General features: G+C 37.2%; 1 non-coding gene across 1 annotated transcript; it reads right to left on the reverse strand.

The window, feature by feature from the left end:
• Window positions 1-13,483: 13,483 nt before the first annotated feature.
• TRNAI-AAU (transfer RNA isoleucine (anticodon AAU)) lies at window positions 13,484-13,557 on the reverse strand. The gene has a single exon. It is a non-coding gene; the product is annotated as a tRNA-Ile (tRNA).
• Between the last annotated feature and the right edge of the window lie 3,772 nt (window positions 13,558-17,329).

Below are 17,329 nucleotides of genomic sequence, written 5' to 3' on the forward strand. Positions count from 1 at the left end.
AGCGTTCTCCGTCGGGGGGAAGTACTTCTTCATGAACTTCTCCACTACCTGTTCCCATGATGTAATCTCCCCTGGTTCAAGAGAATAAGCCCATTTTCGTGCCTAGTCACACAACGAAAATGGGAACAATGTTAATCGAACCTCCTCAGCGGAGATGTTTGAAAACATAAACGTATTGCAAATCTCAATAAAACTCCGGAGGTGGGCGTGCGGATCCTCGTCATGCCTACTGCCAAACTATCCGACAGTTTGAATCATCTGCGGCATCACCGGTTTCATATCGAATCTCGATCCGTCTAAGGCTGGCCTCATGATTCTTGGTGAGAATCATAAAGGTTGGGCGACGCATAGTCCCGGATGGGCCTATTGTGATCGTTCGCCAAGAGGATGGGATTCGCCATGATATTCTTTGCATTTGGTGCTCTATCTTCTGGTTGTTCTACCATGTTTGGATCTTTCTCTTGTTGTCGTTGGCGGCTGTTTCTTCTTCTTTATCGAAAAGTTCTCTCAATCTCTAGGTCGTAATTGGGCTCAGGATTTTGTCTTTCGCTCATATGACACCCGCTTCCTCCCTTACCTAAGGAGAGGCAGTGCATAGAGATGGAGAGTCTACAAAGAAAATAAAAAAGTTACTGTTACCATAATTCGTACTGCTGTATTTCCCAGCAATGGCACCAAAAATTAATGCGCGGTTAGCGATGAAATAATGGTGTATATTGCGTTGGTGGTGTATGCGTTGTGCATGCAAGTTTTCCTAGTAAAATCCAAGTATAAATTCTACTAGGTTGTCTGGTAAGCCCAGGGTCGAACACAGGGACTATGAAGAGAGTATACGACAGTGATTTCAGATCTCTTTGCGGTGATAAATAAAACAATGTGTTGGTTGGTATGTTTGTTTAATGTATGAATTCTATGCGGCGGAATTGAGAAAATAGTTAATACAAACGAAAGTTACAATGAGTTTGTGGGGGAACGGGTTGAGAAGGGATTTAGCTAACACTTCCTAAAATTGCGTTCACGTTATGCGATAATGCTACACACATACAAAAGCAAGTCATCTCTCAATGCAAATGCTATAGCTCCTAGTTTTATAATGCATGCGATGTATGTGATGATGTCTATAGGAATTATGTCGAAGCCGCTTGATGCTTGTTGTTATTATGCGATGAAATAATGGTAAGAATGCGATGGTGGAAAATGCGTTGTGCAAGCACGTTTTCTCAGCAAGATTCAAGTATAAACCCTACTGAGTTGCCTGGTAAGCCTAGGGTCAAACTTAGGGATAAGGAAAACAATATGCAATGATAATTTTTAGATAACTTTGCGGTAACAAATAAATCAATGGTTTGGTTGGTTTGCTGTTTACAGTATAAAGTGTATGCAGTGAAGTTGAAAAAAACGTTAATAATACGAAAGATGCGATGAGTATGTGGGGAACGGGTTGAGAAGGGGTTTAGCTAACACTTCCAAGGATTGCGTTCATGTTATGAGGTCATGCTACATACATACAACAACAAATCATTTCTCAATGCAAATGCTATGGCATCTAGTTTTAGAACGCATGCGATATATGCGATGATGTCTATAGGATTTACACATAAGCCTCTATTCTTGTCTATGCGATGACGATTGACAAACACACATATAAGGCGACCGCATACTACCATAACCTATCTCTAGGGTGCATGCGATGCATGTTGACAAACAGAGTTTATCTCTATGTCTCTATCTCTTGTTTATGCAGATCTAATCTTGTTCTCTCGAGTCTAGATTCTAACCTAGCTCTCTCAAGTCTTAGGTTCTTTCTTTAGACTCTCTCTTGAGTAGCTCTAAACGGGTGATGAACGCAACATAAGACAAGATGATCGCATGCAATGAAAATCCTAGGTCATGTTAGCTAAATACTTCTCAACCCATTTGATAGATTTAGCTACTCATGCGTGTTTTAAAGAGAGTGAACAGATGTAGTAAAGCAAGTTCTATTCTACAAATATATAATCAAAGTAGAGAATGACAATGCGGAATAAGAATAAAGAGCCTGGTAGAAATTTCTTGCTTCCTAAGGCTTTTACACTGTTCTTCTCTACTCTGCTCAAAATATATTCTTACTCTCACAAGATCGTCCCTTTCTTTGTTTTTCCATGCTCCTTGGAACTCTTTTGAGTTGACCAGGATGATCTTCTGGTGTCTCTTCCCTTCTCTCGCTTCCGCCTTCTAAGTATAAGAAACTAAAAACAAGGCTAAGTATCGTGTAAATGGTGAACTCTAAAAATTGGGCGAACTCCTTCATTGAAGGTGACCTTCAGTATTTATAGAGGTTCGGGGTGAAAGGCTTCTTCTCTCTTATGATTGCACTGATGGGATGACATTAATTCTCTATCTGATGCGCCAAATATTTGTCACAAAAAAGTTGAGTGTAGTTGCTACAGTATATCGTTAACGACTTGTCAACTTAATTTAGAATCGACCATCATCCACTTTCTGTCCCATCGTGATTTATTAAGCTTTCACCCAGATGCGCCTACCTTGATGCGCTGGCTCTATGTGGCCACCTTTCTTGAATAGATTTTCTGCGAGCGCAATTGATCGCATAGCCTTGGGGTCGCAATCTCTTAATGCACTCAAACGTTAATTTCTTTGGATCGTATTTCCGCCTTGCGTCAACGCATTTTCCTACACAAAAATACATAAGTTAATTGTTTTAATGCGATGGATGCATGCGATCGCAATGCTGTGAACTTAATGCTTTTGGACACAATATTTTATATTTTTATCATCGCAATCCTGCATTATTTTATGACTTTGCACTGTAATAACGTGCATTTCTGCCTGTTATCACACCCCCAAATTTAAACAATGCTTGTCCTCAACCATAAGCTAAAGATTTTCTTTAGAAAGTCGACCGCCTTCTCTTTCCTAGATTTCTCAAGGATGCCTTATTCAAATACTATACACCAAAATCTCCTTAATTCTTATCTAGGTCTCTTCTTAAAATATTTCTAAAATTTAGGGACCGCAAGTTTCACCTTCAAAAAGACTTTACTAGATTCTAGGGCATCGCATGATTTATTTCATAAAAAAAACTATTTCACTGGGTATTTTCAAATGATTTTTTTATTCTTGCGTATTTTAGACACATTATTTTTATTTTTATTATTTTTATTATTTTATTTTTTTTATGACCTTGCGCTGATCCAAGTGCCTAGCCTTCGTTTTGGCTTGCCTCCACATGTGTCATGCGGACATCCAACTATGAGTAAGGCGCTCTTTCTCAGTCTAAACTCATGCCCATTTGGCAGCAGAGTTGTGATCATTTATTTATGCGTTGATCACGATTCCTACCTTCGTTTTGGCTTGCCCCCACGTGTGTCATGCGGACATCCAACTATGAGTAGGATCCGATCGCAACGTTATGATTTTTCTTCTTTTTTTTTAAAACCTAAAAATAGCAAGGTCGAAAATGAATACCGCACCCCTAAATTTAAAACGCAACAATGTCCCCATTGTTAAAAGATTGAAAGAAGTCATGTGATGCTCTTAGAAAGTTTCGTAAAAAGTCAGTTTGAAAGAAAGCTAGCAGACCACTAACTTCTAGAGATATTTCATGAGATGACTGTCCTAAAATTAAGTTGACTCTAGTATATATGAAAAAAAATAGAGGCATGCATTTCATCATTGAAATCATAATTGGCAAAGAGAAATAATGCGGTGACTTACTAAATTAATCAATGTTAAATGATTGCGCCGATCAAAGAGGATGCGATGCTAAGATGATCAAAGTTTAAATGTGATGCGATAGTGCAAAATTTGGCATAAATAAAGTCAAGGAAAGATACAACCCCCAAATTTGCGCTGTCGCCCACATTATTTGTGAACGCATCCTTCTTTGCGACGAACTGCTATCTTTTGATTGCGGTGACGGAATAAAGTAATTGCGTCTTTTGTGTAGTGCCTCCGCAATCGTTCACCTCAATCGTTGCAAAGAAAACATTGAGAGGGTTAAATACAAAAACAAAGTTAACCAAATTGTTTACTACGATCGTTCAACACGATCGCATTCTTCCCCTCTTTTCAGTAAAGACAAATATACAATAAAAGTTAAAAGAAAGGTAATGAAAGTTCATGAAGCATTGATATAAAAAAAAAAGATATTCCAAATGGATTGCGTCCCTGATGAATTTGAGTCGCATAGTAACGCAGGAACTGCTTATTTCAATCTGGACTTTTTTCATCCACGACGACTTTCTCTTCTTTTCTCAATCTTCTAGGATCTTGATTGCCTTAATCCAGAGCTTTTCCCCATTAACGTTCATCACGATCTCCCTTTTGCGCACATCAATTTGAGCGCGACCGGTCGAGAGGAATGGTCACCCCAATATGATGGGCGCATCTTCGTTCGTTTTATAGTCCAGAATGATGAAATCTATCGGCAAGATGAATTTGTCAATTGAGATTGCAGCATCTTTCAACTTTCCTTCTGGATGTATTTGGGATCTGTCTGCAAGTAGAAGAGTCTCTGTCGTGGGCGTGAGTTTGCCCATATTCAATTGTTTGAAGATTGATAGTGGCATTACTTTTATACTCGCGCCAAGATCGCATAGTGCTTGACCAATGTTAACCTCTCCAATTGAGCATGGTATCGTGAAGATTCCTGGGTCGCACATTTTTGGTGAGATCGTCGTATTTTTCGTTACTGCCATTGTGGCGACTTTCCTTCATCATTCTGTTTCTTTTTCAATCTTTGTGGGAATGGTGGTAGTTGGATTTCTTCTATCTCGTGTTCTAGATGTTTGAAGGTGGATGCGACTTCTGGGTTCATCTTCTCAGGCTCTTCTAAATCATATGTCAACGGGTCCTCGGTTGTCACCACATTCAAGTTGGTCGTGATGGGTTCCTCCCCTACTTCCACTGCCATTTTTTCGCTTAGCAAAGAGACTACTAAGCATTGTTCCTTTCCTGTACCCCCAGAGTTGCGAGGAAGCTCAGTTGAGCTCGACAACGCTTCTTGCGGTCTATTTTTTAGTTCGCCCGCAATCTGTCCTAGCTGAATTTCAAGATTTAGGATGGACGTCACTTGGTTCTGAAGCACTAATTCATTCTTCTCAATATATTGCTTTCGCAAACTCTCCAAGGATGAAGATTGTGGCAACAGCGAACTGCTGGCTTGGTTATGCGTCTGACCGATTTTTCGGGAGAAAAATCTTGGTTGCCCTTCCTTTTGCGCCACTAGTTGAAAGCCTTGTTGTTGATTTTTTCACGTGAAATTGGGTTGGTTTCTCCATCTGAGGTTGTACGTATCGGAATAAGGGTTATTCTTTATGAAGCATACTGACTGCGGATTTCCTGGGCATTCTTCCATCGAACGTGCTTCTCCACAGATGACACAACTTGTGGTCGTTTGAGCAATTGCGTTGACCTGCCCTTTTTACGTTCCGTGTTATTAATTGCGATGCCTTGTATCAAACTCATCATCGCAGTTATTTGGTTCTGAAGGGATGCGATGGCCCCGTTGTTCGCGTCACTGTCTTAATTCTTAATCTTTGTTGTTATTATGCAATGAAATAATGGTAAGAATGCGATGGTGGAAAATGCGTTGTGCAAGCAAGTTTTCTCAGCATGATTCAAGTATAAACCCTACTGAGTTGCCTGGTAAGCCCAGGGTCGAACTCAGGGACTAAGGAAAAAATATGTGATGGTAATTTTTAGATCACTTTGCGGTAACAAATAAATCAATGGTTTGGTTAGTTTGTTGTTTACAGTATAAAGTGTATGCGGCAGAGTTGAAAAAAAAGGTTAATAATTTGAAAGATGCGATGAGTATGTGGGGGAACGGGTTGAGAAGGGGTTTAGCTAACACTTCCTAGGATTGCATTCATGTTATGCGGTCATGCTACATACATAAAACAGCAAATCTGCATACTACCATAACCTATCTCTAGGGTGCACGCGATGCATATTGACAAATAGAGCTTATCTCTAAGTCTCTATTTCTTGCTTATGCAGATCTAATCTTGCTCTCTCGAGTATAGATTCTAACCTAGCTCTCTCAAGTCTTAGGTTTTTTCTTTAGACTCTCTCTCGAGTAGCTCTAAACGGGTGATGGACGCAACATAAGACAAGATGATCGCATGCAATGAAAATTCTAGGTCATGTTAGCTAAGTATTTATCGACCCATTTGATAGATTTAGCTACTCATGCATGTTTTAAAGAGAGTGAACAGATTTAGTAAAGTAAGTTCCATTTTATAAATATATAATCGAAGTAGAGAATGACAATGCGGAATAAGAATAAAGAGCCTGGTAGCAATTTCTTGCTTCCCAAGGCTTTTACACTTGTAAGAGTCGGCCCTCTCTTTGTTTTTCCACGCTGCCTGGCACTCTTGAGCTGACCAAGACGATCTTCCGGTCTCTTTTCCCTTCTCATGCTTCCGCCTTCTAAGTATAAGAAACTAAAAACAAGGCTAAGTATCGTGTAAATGGTGAACTCTAAAAACTGGGTGAACTCCTTCACTGGAGGTGGCCTTCGGTATTTATAGAGCTTTGGGTGAAAGGCTTCTTCTCTCTTATGATTACACTGATGGGACGACATTAATTCTCTGTCTGATGCGCCGAATATTTGTCACCGAAAAGTTGAGTGTACTTGCTACAGTATGTCATTAATGGCTAGTCAACTTAATTCGGGATTGATCATTATCAGCTTTCTGTCCCATCGTGATTTATTAAGCTTTCACCCAGATGCGGCCACCTTGATGCGCCGGCTCTATGCGCCCACCTTTCTTGAGTAGATTTTTCGCGAGCGCAAATGATCGCATAGCCTTGCGACTGCAATCTCTTAATGCACTCGAACGTTAATTTCTTCAGATCACATTTTCGCCTTGCGTCAATGCATTTTCCTGCACAAAAACATATAAGTTGACTGTTTTAATGCGATAGACACATGTGATCGCAATGTCGTGAACTTAATGCTTTTGGACGCAATATTGTATATTTTTATCATCGCAATCCTGCATTGTTTTATGACTGCACTGTAATAACGTACATTTCTGCTCGTTATCACCACTATTGTTGTCCATGCGATGATGAATGACACGCACATACACAAGGTGACCGTATACTACCATAACCTATTTTTAGGGTGTATGCGATGCATGTTAGCAAACAGAACTTATCTCTAAGTCTCTATCTCTTGCTTATGTGGATCTAATCTTGCTTTCTCCAGTCTAGATTCTAATCTAGTTCTCTAAAGTCTAGGTTCTTTCTTTAGACTCTCTCTTGAGTAGCTCTAAAAGGGTGATGGACGCTGATAACTTGTAGAAATACAAGTTATTTATACTGCCTTATCTAGATATTGCGGCCAAAAGATAGTAAATATGCGCCGATTGTATGAAAATTAGCTCAAAATTACAATAATTATAAATTATCGCAATTACACCCACTAACATCATTGTATTTCACTTTCTTTATCTCTTCATTCACACACCATGTATCAAATGCTTAATAGATATATTAAATGTTTCGATTGCTTTCATATTCCATTTTCTGTCTACTTCCGTTCCTTCGTGAATCACTTTCTCTATGATGTCTTCTTAATCCCCTGGTAGTTAATATGAATTAAACGAGTACTTAACTTGTGTTAAAGAGATACCTGCGTTTAGCTAAAGCATGCTACACGACATCTTCACCTGTGAGAGTAGAAGTGAAGATGCCATTCTGATCTATCACGAGAAGGTTAGAAGAATGCGTTAACTAAAACGAGTAGTACTTCATGACATGGAAGCAACCTTTTGTTCATTACGTTCGTCTCTGATTCACCACAGATATGTGGGAGCGCGGTCGATCACTGAAAGGTGTACACCAAGAGAAAAGCGAAATCGTACTTATAACTTCAATGCAATTAAGAAACTTGCATTGTTTATATTCGTTATCTTTCTCTTTCTGTTTGTACATAAGACTTGCCGCCGCATTCCATGCTCTTTGCATAACCTTCACAGCCAGCCTGGACCCCAGCATCATGTATCATGAAGCCTGTATCTAGTATCATCTAGTTTAGGTTTACTGTACTAATTTTATTATCGTATTTTACTGTTTTCCTTTACTTTACCGCAATTTTATATAATTGTACAAAACACTCTTTAAAGATTGAAAAACCCGGTCGCATATACCACGAACATACCACAATAATCTTAAACAATCCCTGTGTTCGACCTGATCACACCGAGAAAGTTGTGGTGGAATTACACTTGGTTCCAACATAAGGAAACTTGTGACAATGCAAGGCATACTACAAGAATATTCATAAGTAACGCATATCTAGAAGTAGTATCGCATATTTGTCTACATGCTTAAAGATATAAAATTTTCTTTCATTCTTATCCATATTTGTATCAGCGCATTGTTTAAGAATAAAATTTTGCATTACAAATGCATACATAAGACAAGATGATCGCATACAATGAAGATCTTAGATCATGCTAGCTAAGTGCTTCTCAACCCATTCAGAAGTTTAGTTACTCATGCATAATGTAAAGAGAGTGAACAGATGTAGAAATGCAGGTTCCATTCTATAAATGAAATCAAAATACAGAATGACAATGGGAAATAAAGATGGGGAGCCTGGTAGCAATTTCTTGCTTCCCAAGGATTTTACACTGTTTTCTCTACTCTACTCAAAGAATATTCTTACTTTCGCAAGAGTCTGCCCTCTCTCCATTCTCAACGCTTCCCGACATTCTCTCGAGCTGACCAGGAATGATCTTCTCTCTTCTCTCGTCTCTGCCTTTTAAGTGTAAGAAACCTATAAACAAAGGCTAACTATATTCTGTATGGTGAACCCTCTATATGGCTCAACTGGAATAGAACCGAACTTCTTTAACGAAGGTGGCCTTCGGTATTTATAGAGCTTCAGGGTGAAGAGCTTTTTCTCTCAAATGATTGCACTGATGGGATATCATTAATTCTCTGTTTGATGTGTCGAATAATTGTCACCAAAAAGTTGAGTGTACTTTCTACAGTGTGTCGCTAACGGCTTGTCAACTAAATTCGGATTCGACCGTCATCAGCTTTCTGTCCCATCGTGATTTATTATGCTTTCACCTTGATGCACCGTCTCTATGTGGCCACCTTCTTGAGTAGATTTTCGCGAACGCAAACGATCGCATAGCCTTGCGGCCGCAATCTCTCAATGCGCTCGAACGCTAAATTCCTTGGATTGCAATTCTGCCTTGCGCCAACGCATTTTTCTGCACAAAATACATAAATTAGCTATTTTAATGCGATAGATGCATGCGATCACAATGTTCTAAACTTAATGCTTTTGGACACAGTTTTATATATCTTTACCATCGCAATCCTTCATTGTTTTATATCTTTGCGCTGTAATAACATGCATTTCTGCCCGTTATCACTCACCGAAGGGAAGAAGCATATTAGGAAAAGAGACTAAGTTACCTTATCCTCTTACAGAAGATTAAATAAAGAAACGCGCAAAAACTGTCATCCTTTAGGGGGACACTCCTAGGGTGCCTCAAGACGATGCGCAGTAACTTTATTCAACCCAACGAGGCTGACCGAGGGATATGCTGTCACACTTCCCACTCCCACTTACTATAAACACTCACCCCATCCACCTTGATATTGACCTACCCAAACACCATCCGTTAGGGGGACATGCCAAAGGTGCCTTGAGGCCGAGGGTAGATCTCACGGTGTGGACTATTTAGGAGAAACGTGAAAGGTTTAAGTGAAACATCTTATGCCCTAAGTACCTTCCATTGAATGTTCTACCTAGGGTTTCATTAACCTAGACAATCCAACTACTGATTTTAGTCTAAGTCGCCTTTTTAATTCCCGCTCATAAACAACGTTTGTCTATGAAATATGAACAAGTTCAAGTAGTCACATTTAAACACTTTAATGGACTGTCCTTAACTTGCATGCATGCATCAAATCTATCTAATTCACCTTTTCAGGTAAGTTCCTAGGTAGGGGTCTTACGTTTCCGTCAACTTAAATACCCTAGCCTAGACAGAACCTGCCTTAGATAAAAGGTCCCTTATAGATAGATTTGTTACACTTTAACCTTTTATTAGTCAATTTAATCCTATTAAACTGAGTAAAAGATTAAAGCCTTAGGGTTACTAATCATATTAGAATCATGATCTTAGGCCTATGTGATCCATTGTGCACAACAAAGTGTTTAACTTTTTTATTTCTTTTAGTTCTAATTTCTCTTTAACTTTTAAGAAGAAACAACTAAAAAAACCATTGTGCACAACAAGGTGTTTATAACATTTCTAAAGTAACCTATGTGTCATGCTTCATGCAATGTCCGGTCATTACTATACATAACTTTTATATAACGCGTAATAACCAAGCAAACATGCTATCATTCACCCTTATATTATAACAATTATGATATAAAGATGATGCATGTCAATGCTTTTTATGCATGCATAAATATAACTGTTATATTATATGATGCATGAGCATGCTCTTACATAAATAAATCATGTTTCTCTAAATTATAACAATTACAATAAAGAGATGATGCATGACTAATGCATAATCAAAGGTGGGATTTACTAAATATTCATACCATATGACATATAAAAACCATACATCGCATGTAATAAATTAAGGATTAATGGATCGGAATGAACCTTTACAAAAAAGCAAAATGAAATAACCCTATCTAGTATAAATTTCATCGAGCGAACCAGTTCACAGGCGAATCGGGTCTTGAACCGCCAGGAGGACTCCACCGTGTAGTAAATGCCAAAGGTAGACGATCGCCTAGCGCGCACTAGACGATAGACGCATAAACTAAACAATCGCGTAGACGACAATGAGGCTGCGAAGCTGATCGTCTAGGCGATCACTTAACTCGGTGACAGGTAAACGGTTTACCTTGCTATACTAATCGATCGTTTAGTCAGTTACTAAGTGATGAAGCTTGCTGAGCTAAACAATCGTCTAGTGTGCATGCACGTTAAACGATACGTGAACATCCCATCGTCTACACGACCCGATACTCAGTGATCGCTTACCCATCATCTACACGACACGATCAACCCTTGATCGTCTCCTTCCTCGAAGAACTGCAATGCTTGCTCCGATCTTCGTCACGAACGACTCAAGACTTAAACTGACTTTGAATTACAGACTCGATAACGATTATTAAAGCCCAAAAACGCAGGGGTCTTTACAAACAACCGAAAATGTAAATGAATTAAATCAAACCGAGGCTAACATCCACGAAAACATCCATTAATCTACACATCCACAGCAATTTAATAAAATTAAACAGAGTAGACATGCACCCACCAAGAATGTATATGTAATTCGTTGCAACAATGAAATTGCAATATCAGAACCTGGCTCTGATACCAATGATGGAACTCTTAACGAAGAGCATCTCTGAGCGCATTTGGATCTTTTCGATTTCATCGTGACCGAAATATAACACATACATTCTAACATACAGTTATGCAAATTCACACTAATTAAAGGCATGCTTTGAACAATAAAATGTAAAGGAAAGAGTTCTCATGCTAGTTGAAGACCTTCTTCAAGCTTTGGAATTCAAACGTAGTGAAAGAACCTCCTTTCGTACGCTATTGCCCAACAAACAAGTCGGTTGTAGCAGCATGGTCGTCTACACGAACGGCAGCAACACGAACAGTCACAAACAAGCGAACGCAGTGGGGACGACACCACTAAAATGGAGCCCTTAGTATTCTCGGAGTGAGAATCCAAAGAGTGGTCTTTGGTGAATTTGGTAGAGGTAGGAGGAAGAATAAATCGTGTAGATGATAAGCAAGTGGGAGAGAAAAGGATCTATCATATAGCTATGTGCTTATCGTTTAGAAGAAGCTACATGATCGTGTAGGTTTTACTAAGTGACCGTTTAGTAAATGGTAGACGATTGTTTAGAAAATGCAGCACATTATGCGATCGTTTAGGAAAGCTAAGCGATCGTTTAGGGACTTGCATGCAATCGTTTAGGCGAGAAATGTGCGATCGTTTAGACGATAAAACTCTATCGTATAGGCTCTCGATTATGCAATCATTTATGTTTTCACACCTATGCCAATTTTTCCGAACCTTTGAAAAATGAAACAAATTTTCATTTTATTCATCGGTTACCATAATCTAATGCGGCTACTCCCACTAATGCACGTCCGAGAGAAATTTTAGGCCAATTATCATATAATTAACCAATTTAATAATTAATGAATATAATCATATTATATTCTTACCTTATAGTTTGATATCACATATCTACTATAGTAATTTCTCATCTACTTGATATAAATCATATTTATATCTAAATTCCTCCAAAATAATGTATCTCATACATTTAGTCAATTATATCATATATAATCAACCAGTTCAATTATATCATATATAATCGAACTCCCTCTTGTCAATTTGAACATTTCAAATTAACCCAAACACTGATTCTCGATTTTATCCAAGCTACCCAGGGGACCTAATAGACCTATGGCTCGAAACTCCAATGGTATGTGAATAGCTAACTAAACTCTTTAACCACGAGATCTACCATCCGTTAACTGTCAGGCATTCCACTAAAGACTAACAACTTAACTCTTCTTACTACAGATATATTTCTATGTCCATCGGATATGACCAATCATGAGTATCACTAATATATTTATGGTAATTATTATGATTATCAATAATAGACTTTTATCACTAATAGATTTCTACCACTGATATCTACCTAAATTCGATATCACTAATATATGAATATGATTGATATCTATCTAAGTTCTATCACTAATATCACTAATAGTTAATATTATCAATATACAAATACACAAATATTTTAATGTGTACTCTTCATTTTAGGTCATCTATGCCATGTTTTCAAGTTTATTTCGGATAGACTTCATACTTTTAGAGTCCTATAAAAAGAAAGAAAAAAAAAAAACTATTGGTCTGTTTGATATCGTTCACATTTCTCAGTTTTTGAGAAATAAACTTATTTAATAACTATTCTCGTTTCTTATTTCAAAATTTAAGAAGTATTTCTAAAAATATTGAAATTTTGTAGACTAAAAAAATAGTTTCTTTCATATCCATAATATTTAACTTTTCGTTATAATAATCAAATTTAATGATTGACTTGTTGGTGTTATGTTACTTATGAATTGAGTACTTTCAAGTGTTGGGTATGGAACTCGACCCCATAAAAAAGGGAAGGGAAGAAGTAAAAATCGGATAAAAAAACAAAATTAAAAAAAAAAAGCAAAAATTGAAGAAAAAAAAGAAAATTACAAAAAAATGAAGAAACAAAAACTAGAAGCAAAAATCGGATAATCCAAATTTTGTGAAATCGAACCCAATGGTGAGATAGAGTGATCCGACATGTCGTTGGGCCCTGGAAACAAAACCATATATAACGGCCCACTCTATTTGGTGACAGGAAATTGCTAAGTATCCAAAATATTAATAAATACTTTGGCCCATGCAGGTTTCGAACCTGCGACCTTTGCGTTATTAGCACGACGCTCTAACCAACTGAGCTAATAGGCCAATCTATGCGGTACAATCACATTTATATAAATAATTAATTTATGTATGCGTTATGCCTTTGCTTTATGTAATTTTCTTTAGATCTTTAAAGGTATGTATATTCACTAGTTTGAGGTCTATATATGAAAGGAGTTTCTACATAGAAGGAATTACCACTTTTCTTCTCTTTCGTTTTTTTTAGAGAGAATTATTCTCTCAGTGTTTCATGGAAGAAGATGAATTACCACGATCCCTCTCTTTAACCCCTCTCATCACGTATTTGACTAAGAGAAATTAGGGGGAAGGAGTTGTAACTCTTTCCCTTTTATTAATTAATATTAATTTAATAAAATTAAATTAATAATAAGTATACATATAATAACAACCTTTTTATATGTATATAAACTATATGTTATATCCCATATAACACATAATCTATAGTTACATATTGTATCAAATACAATATAACCTATAAATGTATTTTCTCTCAACCATACATGACATTTAATATAAATCACATTTATAGTAAACTCACTTATATGAATCTCATTCATATAATTGATATTTGGATCATATCTAAATATTTAATTCCTCTCAACTTATTTATGGTATTTAATATAAATCATATTGATATTAAATTTAATTATATGAATCTCATTCATATAATTGGTATTTGAATCATATTCAAATTCCTCTCATATTACCTTATATTATAATGTATCAAATACATAATTAATTATATCAATTCCCTCAATTAATTTGAACACTTCAAATTAATCCAAAAATAATTCTCAACTAAATCCCTGTTGAGCTATAGAGGGGACCTTATGGACCTCGAGATTGAAGCTCCAACGGTACTTGGTTAATTAATTAAATTCTTTAATTAAATTACCTTATATCCGTTAACTGCTGGTCATTCCACTAAAGATCGACAATTGCAGTTTTCACACTGCAGATAAATTTTTGTGCCCATTGGATATAACCAATCAACAACGCAATGACCCTTCACAAATTGCTCGTAAATACAACTATGCTAAAATTACCGTTTTGCCTCTGTAGTTACATCTAACTTATTAAGTACCACTGATCCTTCTAATGAACAATAAGTCATAGTCCAATTATGACCAAGTACCTCTCAAGCCAGGAGAGGGTGTGGCCACTATGTTCAAGCATCAGAATCAGCCATTAAGGGAATAATTTATCTACTTGCCCATACATCCAGGAAGGAGTGAATTCCGTCTCGTGTAGCTGTGTTGCTAGCTTCCCAGCCAGACGAATTCCCAAAATGGTAGGCTTATTGAGTTGGTAATCTGGCCACTCTCACCCATACAAATCAAAAGACCGCCTTCATGAGCAAGAGTTTACAACTCACTCAGGATTCAGGTCATGTCACTTATGGTCATCCTAGTAAAATGTAAGTCTCTATTATTAACGGCGTTATATAAAAAGACTAATCATTTCGTGGTTCAGTCTTATACAAACTCTTAATACATAACACTGATAACTTGTAGAAATACAAGTTATTTATACTGTTTTATTTAGATAATGCGACCAAAAGAAAGGAAAGTTGCGTCAATTGTATACAAATTGGCTAAGAAATGCAAGAATTATAAATTGTCGTCAATACACCCACTAACACCATTACGATGGTAGAAAAGAATGTTTCTGTTCTATTTTGTAGGAAATCAAGTCACCACATACGTTCATGGCTTAAGATAAAAGAACAACGCATATACGTCGCATTGCGCCCATCATTCACGAATGAATAGACGATCAACGCAATAACGGCGTATGCGACAATCAATTAAGAGCTAAATGATCAACGCAATATCAACCGCATGCGGTAATAAAAAACAACAATGCATATGAGCAAACGATCGAAGATGTGAAGAGCAACTCAATTGCGGAGGATTCTGATGTGTGTACAGCTAACCGTTGTGCATTTCTGACGGGATTATTGCGTAACAGAAGGAATATTCACTCCACCATTTTAGGAACTGCCTTAACAATAAAGTGGGGACCAAAATGCAAAGAGTCGAGGCTTAGCCTATAAATAGCTTCGGCCATTCCACTGAAAAAGGATGTTTGAATACAGAGAAAAGTGTATATACTGATCTGAGGGAGAGACTGGTTGGGCGGCTAATCAGAGTAGATCCGAGAATAATTAAGAGACAAGGGCGAGAGGTGAGTCTCTGGGCAAAGAATCCTTCTAATCCCCGCCGCTGAAGCTCTGTATGAAGGTCACTTCTACCAGAAGAGCAAGCTTGAGAGGGAAGCTCTTCTCTTCATCAATTCCACACGCCAGCAAGCAAAACCACCGTCAAGATTTATGTTAAGATGTTGACACTCTTCTGTATTTGTTTCTATCTCTTTATCATCACTTGTACTCATCTTCTTAATCTCTATCATTCACACCATGTATCATACGCTTAATTCTATAATTAAATGTTATGATCATTTCCATCTCTATCTTTTTGTCTATTTCCGTTCATCCATAATCCACTTTCTCCATGATGTTTTCTTAATCCCACAGGTAATTAGCAAGAATTAAACAAGTAAATTAATTGGGTTAAGGAAATAATTATGTTTAGTTAAAGCATGCTAGACGACATCTTCACCTGTGAGAGCAGAAGTGAAGATGCCATTCCGCCTATCGAGAGAGGGTTGGAAGAATGCATTAACTAAAGCGAGAAGTACTTCTAGAGATGGAAGCAACCTTGCGTTCACCACGTTCATCCCTGTTTTACCATAGAGATATGGGAACGCAGCCGCTCACCGAGAGGTATACGCCAAGGGAAAGCGGAACCTTAGTTATATCTTTAACGCGATTAACAACCTTGCGATGTTTGTACTAATTATTTCTTCACATTTTTGTTTCATACATAAAGACTTGTCATCGCATACCATGATCCTTTGTATAAACTTTGCAGTTGATCTCGAACTCAGCATCATGTATATCATGTATCTTGTATCTTGCATCACGTTAGCTTTGGTTTATTTTTATCGTATTTTATTTTATTAATGCAACTTTAGTTTATCTGCACAATTTTACTTTATCGCAATTTAATTTCCTGTACAAACACAATCTTTATTAATTGTAAAAAGACCGATCGTATATATCACAAATGTAACACACTAACGACAACAATCCCTGTGTTCAACCTCAGATCAATCCGAGAAACTTGCGTTGGAATTATACTTGGTTTCAGTGCAAGGAAACTTGTGACAACGCATTACTCCATAGCATACTACAAACATTTAGTTAACAACGCATATGTCTAGAAGTAGTCATGCATAACACAACATCCACATTCCATTTCCATATTTACGTCATCAAGTTTATGGCAACATGAGCTTGTATGATTCATTCATCTGTATTCATATTTGTCCGCATGCTCTAAGTAGTGTGAATAAGCATAAGATACACAATTTTATGCCACAACAGATACCCCGCTAACATGGTACATGAATGATCAGGATTAGATCATTTGTAGCATTTTACAACACTTGTAACACCTACAAAGCAGGTCGTATCTATAGTGTCATAAGAATAAGGTACCCAGCCTTATCCATATACTACAGCCCGTTTAGGTTATTATTTAAACAAGATCCACTTGTATGTCTCTACATACTTGTTTAAATTATATAAAATAACATAGGATCTTAGTTTATTGGATTGAGTATATGCTTATAAAATAACACTTATTTTATTAGCAATAATATGTTTATACAAAGTTTACAAACTACGAGATTAGAAGGAGATTTAGGACATCAATCCCAACAATCTCCAACT

The sequence above is a fragment of the Benincasa hispida genome, chromosome 3, assembly GCF_027475165.1.
Source record: "Benincasa hispida cultivar pf3 chromosome 3, pf3_genome.v1.1, whole genome shotgun sequence".
NCBI lineage: Eukaryota > Viridiplantae > Streptophyta > Magnoliopsida > Cucurbitales > Cucurbitaceae > Benincasa > Benincasa hispida.